Genomic DNA, 9,231 nt, shown 5'->3' with positions numbered 1-9,231 from the left:
AACAATCCCGCCTCCCTAGTTTTAACAATGTTTTGCTTGTTTTTAATATCTTATGAGATAAAGTATTACGAAAAGTTAAGTTAGGTTAGGTTAGGTTAGTTTAGGTTAGGTTAGGTTAGGTTAGGTTCGGTTCGGTTCAGTTATGCTTGGGTAGGCTCACTTTGGATAGGTTTGGTTAGGTTCGGTTAAGTTAGGTCAAGTTAGGCTAGGTTAGGTTAGGTTAGCTTAGGTTAGTTTAGATTATGTTAGGTTAGATTAGATTAGCTAAGGTTAGGATTAGGTTAGGTTACTTAAGGTTAGGTTAGGTTAGGATAGATTAGATTAGGATAGGTTAGATTAACTTAGGTTGGGCTAAGTTATGATAAGTTATGTTAGCTGCATTCTAAATATACTTACGGACACATCCACAAAGACCCAAAGCAAAAAAAAAATAAGATAAAAAATTAAAAACAGAAAACGGTGTATATCTTAATAATCCCATTTTTATGTACATTCAAATCATTGAGTGTAAGTGTATATGTATATGTATACACTCATTTCAAAAGAAGTAATTCAGTTTCAAACATTCTCGTTTTCATGTTATTTTATTTTATTCATTTTTTACGGATGGGTTTCTCCCTTTTTCTAAGAGTCTAAAATCGTTGTTGACTTTAAAAGCTCCTGCACAATTTAAAAAAAAATAATAGTAATATCTACAAAAAAATCCTTCGAAAAATGGAGATTATGCTTATGTATACATGTAATCAGCATAGAAATTTTATATTTGTCAACAGATAAAGAATTAAGCTCAAGGTCAAAACAACACAAATATAACATCAGAACTAATCAACTGTCCAGGGGAGATTTTATAAGTGTAAGAGACAATAACCATGAGAGTGACCTGGACATCAAGAAATTTGCAGCGTCCAGTTCTGTTGTAGAGGTAAATATCTACTCTTGTCATCGTAAACAATCTCTTGATGACAATACGAACATAAACAATGGATTAAGTTAGATAAGTCTATTATTAACAAATATTTACATAATTTAGCAAAACGAAGAGAGCTTAGGCCAGGGGTCGGCAGCCTCTGGAAAAGACTGTGCCAGTTTACTTGATGTGTAGAATCTTGCGTGCAAACATTGCTTCTTTTGAGTACGCAAGTTATGTCAATTCATATGCAATGTTTAACTTCACTGGGGATGCCAGTACGTATATGTTAATGCCTGGACGATTTGGTGCCGTGTTTGGCGCGCTTACTAGAATTTGCTGGCCCCTGGTTCAGTGACGTCATTGGGTGTCCTCTCAGTTTCTTAACTTTCCTTCCCTGCTCTTAAGCTATTTCCTTAATGTCAGCCATGTCTCCAAATTTGCTGATGATGCAAAATTGTGAGGAATGGGAAATGATCACTTAAATCAATTAGATATTCAAGAAGCTTTAGACAAACTACAGTAATTGTCTATAAAGTGGCTAATGAAATCTAACCCAAGTAAATATGAGGTTATACACGTAGGTAAAACAAAAAGTACGATTACAAGTTATTTGGAAATTCATTAACAAAAGTGGATAGTGAAAAAGATATGTGTAATTATCAGTAATTATGTCGAATCATCTAAGCACTGTATTTCCGCCTTATAGAAAGCAAATCAGTTTCTAGAACTGATTGTGCGATATTTTGATTTTAAAAGTCCATCTGTCATTAATAATGAAACGAACACCCCGAGCTCCTTTGAACGGCCCCGGGCAATGTCGTTCAAATACAAATTCTAGGATTCGGCAAGCCCAGTAGCAACGACAAAGAGTGAACAAAAACACACGATCTTCCTTGGTCACATATATCAATAGAAGGCAAACACAAATTGACTATTGATCTATACAATGAAAATATACACATTCACGTAAATGGAAAAGCGCAGTTCGACTGTTCTAGTTCGTAGGCAGATAGCGTAACTAAGGATTTTAAACGGTGGGCAAAGGATACAGGAAGTTAACCGGTTCGAGGCGATGTCTTTATGTAGATACGAAAAACTGTATATGGTAGGCCTCGCGCCGGCCCGTACATCCGAATATCATCTGATGCGGCTTGACCGCGCGAGGATTGACGTCAAATTTTTCTGGTGTTTGATCAAACATTTTGGTGTTTTATGATTTTTTGTTATATTTGACCAAATGACAAGACATCCTGTCATCGGAGTTTAAAGGGTTAACAGTCTAATCACACGATTGGGCTAAACTGTAAGCGCACTCTGACTGCCCCACTGCATTTTGGTCACGACATCGCCTCTTCTCCACCTCCTCCTCCTCCTCCTCCTCCTCCTCCTCCTCCTTGCCTGCCTGCCTACCTACCTCTGCTGATCGTAAACTACCCGAACGATGTAGTTTACGAGAAACAGTTTACGTGTTCGTGACAATAAGCTATATAAATCGTTATTTCGTCCACATTTGGAATATGCTGTATCCGTATAGTCACCGAATCTCATTGTATTTAATGAGATTCGGTGACTATACGGATACAGCATATTCCAAATGTGGACGAAATAACGATTAGAAAGAGTATAACTGCGAGCCTCAAAACTTATTTCAAATATCAGAAATAAGTTATACGAAAATCGACTAAAACATGAATCAATTTCCCCTAAACAAGCGTAGACTCAAAGGTGATTTGATACAGGTCTTTAAGATTCTAAAGGGAACTGACAACATCAAAAGTGACGACATTTTCATACTGAATGCAAATCAGACAAGAAATAAAGATCTCAAACTGTCAGAAAGTATATCTAATTTGGGAGTGGGTAGAAACACCTTCGCTAGTTGTGTAGTAAATGCATGGAATAAACAATCTGCGAAGGCAGTGTAATGTACTACGGTTCGAATTTTTAAGATTCATTTAGATAAACCTATGCAACATGCTGTAATGCCTGCCATTTATTATATCTTATCTTGTTTATTAATCTATTTTTATTATCCATTTATCATTTTTATAAAACATATTCATCTCTTTGTTTATTATTGATAATCATTTATTTATTTTATCTAATTATATATTTACTGCAAATGTATTACTGCAACTTGGCCACCAACCTTCGGCAGACTCCTCTTATTTACAGCGGACACACTCGACCTGTAGTCCACCTAGCTTTTTCAAAAATTTTTGATAACGTCTACTTTCTCGTTTCTGCTAGTAAAAATGGCAAGCCGATGTTGCGTCAGGGAGACACGGGTGACTAGATTGGAAGTTTTGAGGGCCACAAAGGTGATGTATGGGGCGTAGCACTTAACAGTGAAGCTTCCAAAGCCGCAACTGCTGCTGCAGACTTTACTGCCAAGATATGGGAGACAGAAAGGGGCGAAAAACTCCACACCTTTTTCCATAATCAAATTTTCAAAATTATGGATTTCTCATCAGACTCAACAAATTAACTCACAAGTTCCAATAAAAAGCTTATCAACCTTTTTGATATGAATAAACCTGAAGTTGATCCACAGGTATTCACTGGACATAGTGGAGGGTTGAAGCAAGTTTAATTTTTCTTGGAAGAAAGTCAAAAATATAGTTATGCAGAGGATAAAACCATCAGGTGTTGGAACAAAACATCAGGAGAGGAAGTACCTAAGATGGCGTTGAGCAACAACCCAACAGGCATATAGTTATCCACAGGTGGTCAGATCCTCACAGTTATCTACGGCAATAAAGTCCTTTTTCTCAGTACTGAAAAGTTTGAGCAAAGTAAAGAAGTGACAATGCCCTGCCCAGCATACTCTGCCTCTCCATCCTGACCTCTCTGTCTTCATATGCGGAGAAGATTTCAAAATGTACAAATACGACTATGCTGCCGTGACTGAAAAAGAGTCATTTAATGGTCATTTTGGCCCAGTCCACTGTGTGCGATTCAGCCTAAATGGAGAGATTTACGCTTATGGTAGTGAAGATGGCACACTTAGGCTTTGAAAGACAACAGCTGGAAAGACTCACGGGTTATGGAAGTGAACTGATGCAGCACCAGATGCCAATGCCACACCCAGTAAATCCGAAGCAAATACATAGAGGAGCAGCTGAATGACTGTATCTTATTTTCGCTTCTTCACTTTTTCTTTCGTTTGAATAAATTTTGTGGTGCCAGCTCATGTTTATATATATTTTTATAATTTATTTATTTGTTTGTTTATTTGTTCATTTATCACTTACCCCTCCTTTCTCTTTCCCCCTCTCTCTTCCCCTCTCTCTCTCTCCCCCCATTCTCTCTCTCTCTCTCTCTCTCCATCCCTCCCTCATATATATATATATATATATATATATATATATATATATATATATATATATATATATATATTGTCATTTTATACCCTGTGGTAGGGGAGAAAAAATACTGCCACCGAGTGTTCCCACTAGACTCTAGAGTCATAAATGGCGACAAAAAGGGGATGGGAATGGGACCAGGCGTCCTACTCTCTGTAGACCCAATAGGGGACATAAAAAAAAAATAAATAAAAAAAAAAGATATAAGAGGGTCTGAGAGGAGCTTTCCAACCAAAACCCTAAGGTTTGGGTCTTTCAATATGTGTGGACTTGGTACAGATGAGAGTAAAATAGAAGAGGTAGACAGTATGTTTGTGAGAAGAAAGATGGATGCGTTGGCACTGAGTGAAACCAAGTTGAAAGGGAGGGGCGAGTTTGAGCTTGGGAGTGTAGTTGGGAGGGTGTCAGGAGTAAAGAGAGGACAAGGGAGAGAAGGGATGGCTATACTAGTAAGTGAAGAAATAGTTAAGCGTGGGGTTGAATGGAAGAAGGTTTCTTTAAAGTTAATGTAGATGAAGGTGAAACTGGGAAGGGAGATGTGGGTCTTTGTAAGTGCATATGGGCCTCGTAGTGAAAAGAATATAGAGGAAAGGAAAACTTTTTGGATAGATATAAATGAGTGTATAGAGGGATTAAGGAGAAACGTCAATGTAATAGTGTTGGGAGATCTTAATGCTAGGGTAGAAGACGAACCAATAGACAGAGTGATTGGGAAGTGTGGAGTCCCTGGAAAAAAATCGTATTGGAGTGTTAATGGTGGAGATGTGTCTAGAGAGTTGATGATAGCAAACACAATGTTTAGGAAGAAAGTCAAGCATTAGTGTACATGGGAGAGGGTGGTAGGAAGAGTTTTGGATGTACATGTTCATAGGGGTGAGAGTAGGGTGATATCAGATAATTTTTTGGTGGAAGGTAAGTTGAGAGTGGATGATAAATGGAGAAAGAGGAAAAGGACAGAGGGTAGGGAGGGACTTGGAGTAAGCTGCTTGAATAAGAAAGAAAAGGAGAAGGAATACAAGAAGAAGATAAGAGAGTATGAGGGAGTGAAGGATAGAGTAGAACTAGAAGTGGAGGAGAAATGAGGATGTTTCAAGGAGGGAGTCACAAGGTGTGCAACGATGGTGTGTGGAACAAAGGGGACGGGAGGAAATGTAAAATGGGGTAGGAATATGAAAATAGAATTTGAAAGTAATAAAAAGATGTTTTGGAAGGAAATTAAGAGAGGAAGAGGAGGCGAATCAAGTAGAGAAGAAAAAGTAAAAGGTGCAGATGGAGAGATGATAATGGAAGAGATAGCAGTAAGAGGAAGATTGGTAGAGTATTTTAGGGAGTTGCTAAATGTGAAGGAGGATAGGGAGGAAGGATAGTTGCAGCAGGAAGAGCTTAGAAAATGACTGTCGTGAGTGAGGAAAATGCAGGAGAAATAAGGAAAGATGAGGTGAAAGCAGTTATTGAAATAATAAGAGCAGGTAAGGCACCTGTGTTAGATGGGTGTCATTTGGAGTGTCTAAAAAAGAAAGGTACAGTGATAGTGGACTGGCTGATGAGGTTGTTTAATGTTTATCTAAAAGAGAAAGGATTGCCTGTATAATCCCGCTTTACAAGTGAAAAGGGGAAAATTGTGAGTGTAGTATTTCAGAGGGACAAATTTGTTGAGTGTAGTTGGGAAGGCTTATGGGAGGGTTTTGATTGAGAGGATTAGGAGAGGAACAGAGGGAGCAATTGGTGAGGAACAGTGTGGGTTTAGGACAGTCAAGAGTTTTTATGAGAGTAGTAGAACTTATGTTAGAATTAGAAATGGAGAGAGTGAGTGATTTGAGGTAAAAGTGGGACTTCGCCAGAGATGTGTTATGTTTCCATAGCTGTTCAATTTATACATGAATGGGGTGGTGCGAGAGGTAAATGCAAAGGTAATGGGCCGGGGATTGGAGTTGCTCAAAGAAAATGGAGAAAAATGGGAGTTAAGCCAATTGTTTGCTGACGACACTGCACTTGTAGCAGGATCAGAGGTGAGATTAAGGAGGTTAGTGACGGAGTTTGGGAAGGTATGCGAAAGAAGGAAGTTGAAGATAAATTGGGGGTAAAAATAAGGTGACGAGACGCACAAGGGGAGAAGATGGCAGCAAGTTGGAAGTGAGTATTAAGGGAGAGAGACTGGAGGAAGTGGATAGTTTTAGATACTTGGGTGCAAATGTTGCGGGAAAGGGAGGATTGGAGGTGGAGGTAGAATGTAGATTGAGAGAAGCAAGTGCCTTGGGAGATTAAAAAGTGTCATGAGAAATAGATATTTGGGAATGGATGCTAAGAAATTGTATGAAGAGATGATCGTGCCGACAGCACAGTGTGAGGCAGAAACATTGAACATAAGAGATGAAGAGAGAGTTTGAGATGAAATGCCTGAGAAGTATGGTAGGGGTTATTAGACTGGATAGAGTGAGAAACGAGGTGAGGAGAAGAGCAGGGGATGAAAAGGGAGTTGGGAGATAGGGTTGATGAAAGAGTATTAGGATGGTTTGGACACATGGAAAGAATGAATGAACAAAGATTAGTAAAAGAGGTGTGGAAGGCAGAGGTGGAAGAAGTGAACATGAAAGGGCGACCAAGGATGAGATGGATGGATGGATTGATGGACTAAAAGGGGCATTGGGAAGGAAGGGAAAAGACAGAAGATAGGGTGAGTGCAGAATAGTTGTGTATGGATGATGCTGTGATGCATGGAAGGGAGTGGGTGGAGGATGGAGGAGTTGAGGGACTATATGTAAATGATATTTTGACGCAGCTCGAAGGGATTTCTCCCCGTCTTCTCTTTTTCTGCATGAGGGGACGGAAAGGGGTGGTCGCCGATTAAATGAAGCGGCCTTGCTGTAGATGTGCTTTGTCTTCCTGCACTGCTTCTGACCCAAGAACCAAGAAAACAGGGAGGGAGGGGTGGTGAATTGGAGTATATGGGGATGAAATGGGTGGGAATGGATTTATGCCTTTGTTTTAGGCTACCTCCCATGTAAGGAAAAAAAGCCTTTGGTATATGTATATATTTATTTACTTATTCATTGGTTCATCTTTATTTTTTTCTGTATCGGACCTAGTTATGAACCAAAAGGCCTCCTGTCGGGATGATCTTCCTTTGTAATCCTTTGTACCCACAGATGTTGCCAAAAATCGTCAGGTCACCGATTTGGCCCAAACCCCAATGGGAGAGTTGTGGAATGTGCACTGCGAGGTAGACATGATGATCCTAGAGCCAAGGGCGTGTGCGTGGCGACAATCCAAAGATTGAGCCTTTTTTCTGTTTTTTTTTTTTTTATGTAATCCATCTTCAGGCCAAGAAACTTCCTCAAATGATTGATATAACACATTTGTAGAGAGCTACCGAGTGTGTATGTTTAGCAAGAGATTTTATTTTTCTAGAACACATGATTTACTGAAGAGAAGATACTGAACCAAATATTTAGATATATTACCCTTTCACCTAAACAGACGAATTCTTTATATGTTTAGCTTATAAAAGACAGGAAAAAAGGATTTAGAATGGATGGGCGTGGACGGCGGAGGGAGGGAGGGTAAACAGACAGACAGACAGATAGTTATAAAAACTGACAGTTAGCCAAGCAGAAAAACAAAAAGATAGATGGAGAGACAAACAAGATTGAGGCAGAGGGACACATACTAGGCAAATTAAAGAAAACGGGGGACGGGGGAGGGGGGTTATTCGCCACCACAAGAAGCCAGGGACTTACCTTTCTGACTCTGAACACTACTGTCAAGCCTTGGGTTTCTCATTGACTATCTTACCCTGAACCTTAAACAAAATAATTAGCCTTGTAATCATGGGGTCGGCAGATCGATCCTTGCCCAGCATCGTGATCTTACGCTGTTTACTGAGGAGGTTACTGCTGTGGCTGGGCACCACGGTGGGAGGTTGAGGCTTGCCTCGGCTGACGATCGGGGGCGGGGAGGCCTCGCCGCGGCGTCTGTTCGAATCCTCGCCGCTGCGCAGAGGTTAGGAAAGGCATCGACTGCGAGTAAGCACCCCACACACACACACACACACCGATGTTCACCTCAGGACCTGAGGTGACATGGGTATCACTGTGTGTGTGTGTGTGATACATCAGTTTCCTCCAGGTATCGTCACTGCAATAGTGGCCTACCGTGGACTCACCGTTTTCTGCGTTCATGTGTGACCAGTTCCGGACCACAGAGAAGGTTGAGGTCTGAGCGGGTACCAGTCCCGCAAACCATGAAAGAAAATGGCCTTCTTGTGTTATGTATCTTTCAAATCCAAACGTGTATATAAAATTTTCTCTACACGTTTGTCCTAGACAGTAAATGCTAATTGAATACTTTGCCACAGATTAGCAAATGTTATTTGCGTTTCAAAAAGAACAAAAGGAAAAAATCTTAATATAATAGTTAACAAAAAAGATATTACAATAAATCAAAGAAAACCGAAGAGCAATAAACGAAAGTTGTATATGAAATTTTTTTGTGTATATTATGATGCAAAAATTCCAGAAGTAGTTAATATATATTATGATGCAAGAACCACACCACCAGCAACACCAACATATATTTAAAAGGAGAAATTGAGACAAATTATTTCATTTTAGTCATTCCTAAATCTTTAAACTAAGTATTCAAATTTGATTTGATTTGTGAATTTGAAGGACATTCGTTAATATCAATACTAATCACGGAAATGCACACCCAACTTACAGAATTTGACGGGAATAAAAGAAATTGAATCAAATAAAGGCCAAGAAGTAAAGAGCAATGCACCATGATAGATATCATTTCAAGTTTAATTTTTTTCAATGTTAAGTACGCGAAATAACTAATATTATTATAGACTTCGGTTTTAAATCGGTAACCATATGTAAGATAGAGGAGAGGATTCCCCAATCTTGGGGGGAGGGGGAGGGGAAGAAGGAAGTTTGAAATATATATATATATATA

The 9,231-nt window shown here is 39.3% G+C and overlaps 1 pseudogene; it reads left to right on the top strand.

Moving 5' to 3' along the window:
• Positions 1 to 3,032: 3,032 nt before the first annotated feature.
• On the top strand, positions 3,033 to 4,023 carry LOC143034222 (serine-threonine kinase receptor-associated protein pseudogene; annotated as a pseudogene).
• Positions 4,024 to 9,231: the final 5,208 nt, after the last annotated feature.

This window comes from Oratosquilla oratoria, chromosome 17 (genome assembly GCF_046742065.1).
Source record: "Oratosquilla oratoria isolate Oo_2021 chromosome 17, ASM4674206v1, whole genome shotgun sequence".
Taxonomy (NCBI): domain Eukaryota; kingdom Metazoa; phylum Arthropoda; class Malacostraca; order Stomatopoda; family Squillidae; genus Oratosquilla; species Oratosquilla oratoria.
Note: the sequence above shows the minus strand (reverse complement) of the source record. Positions and strands in the feature narration are given on the sequence as shown.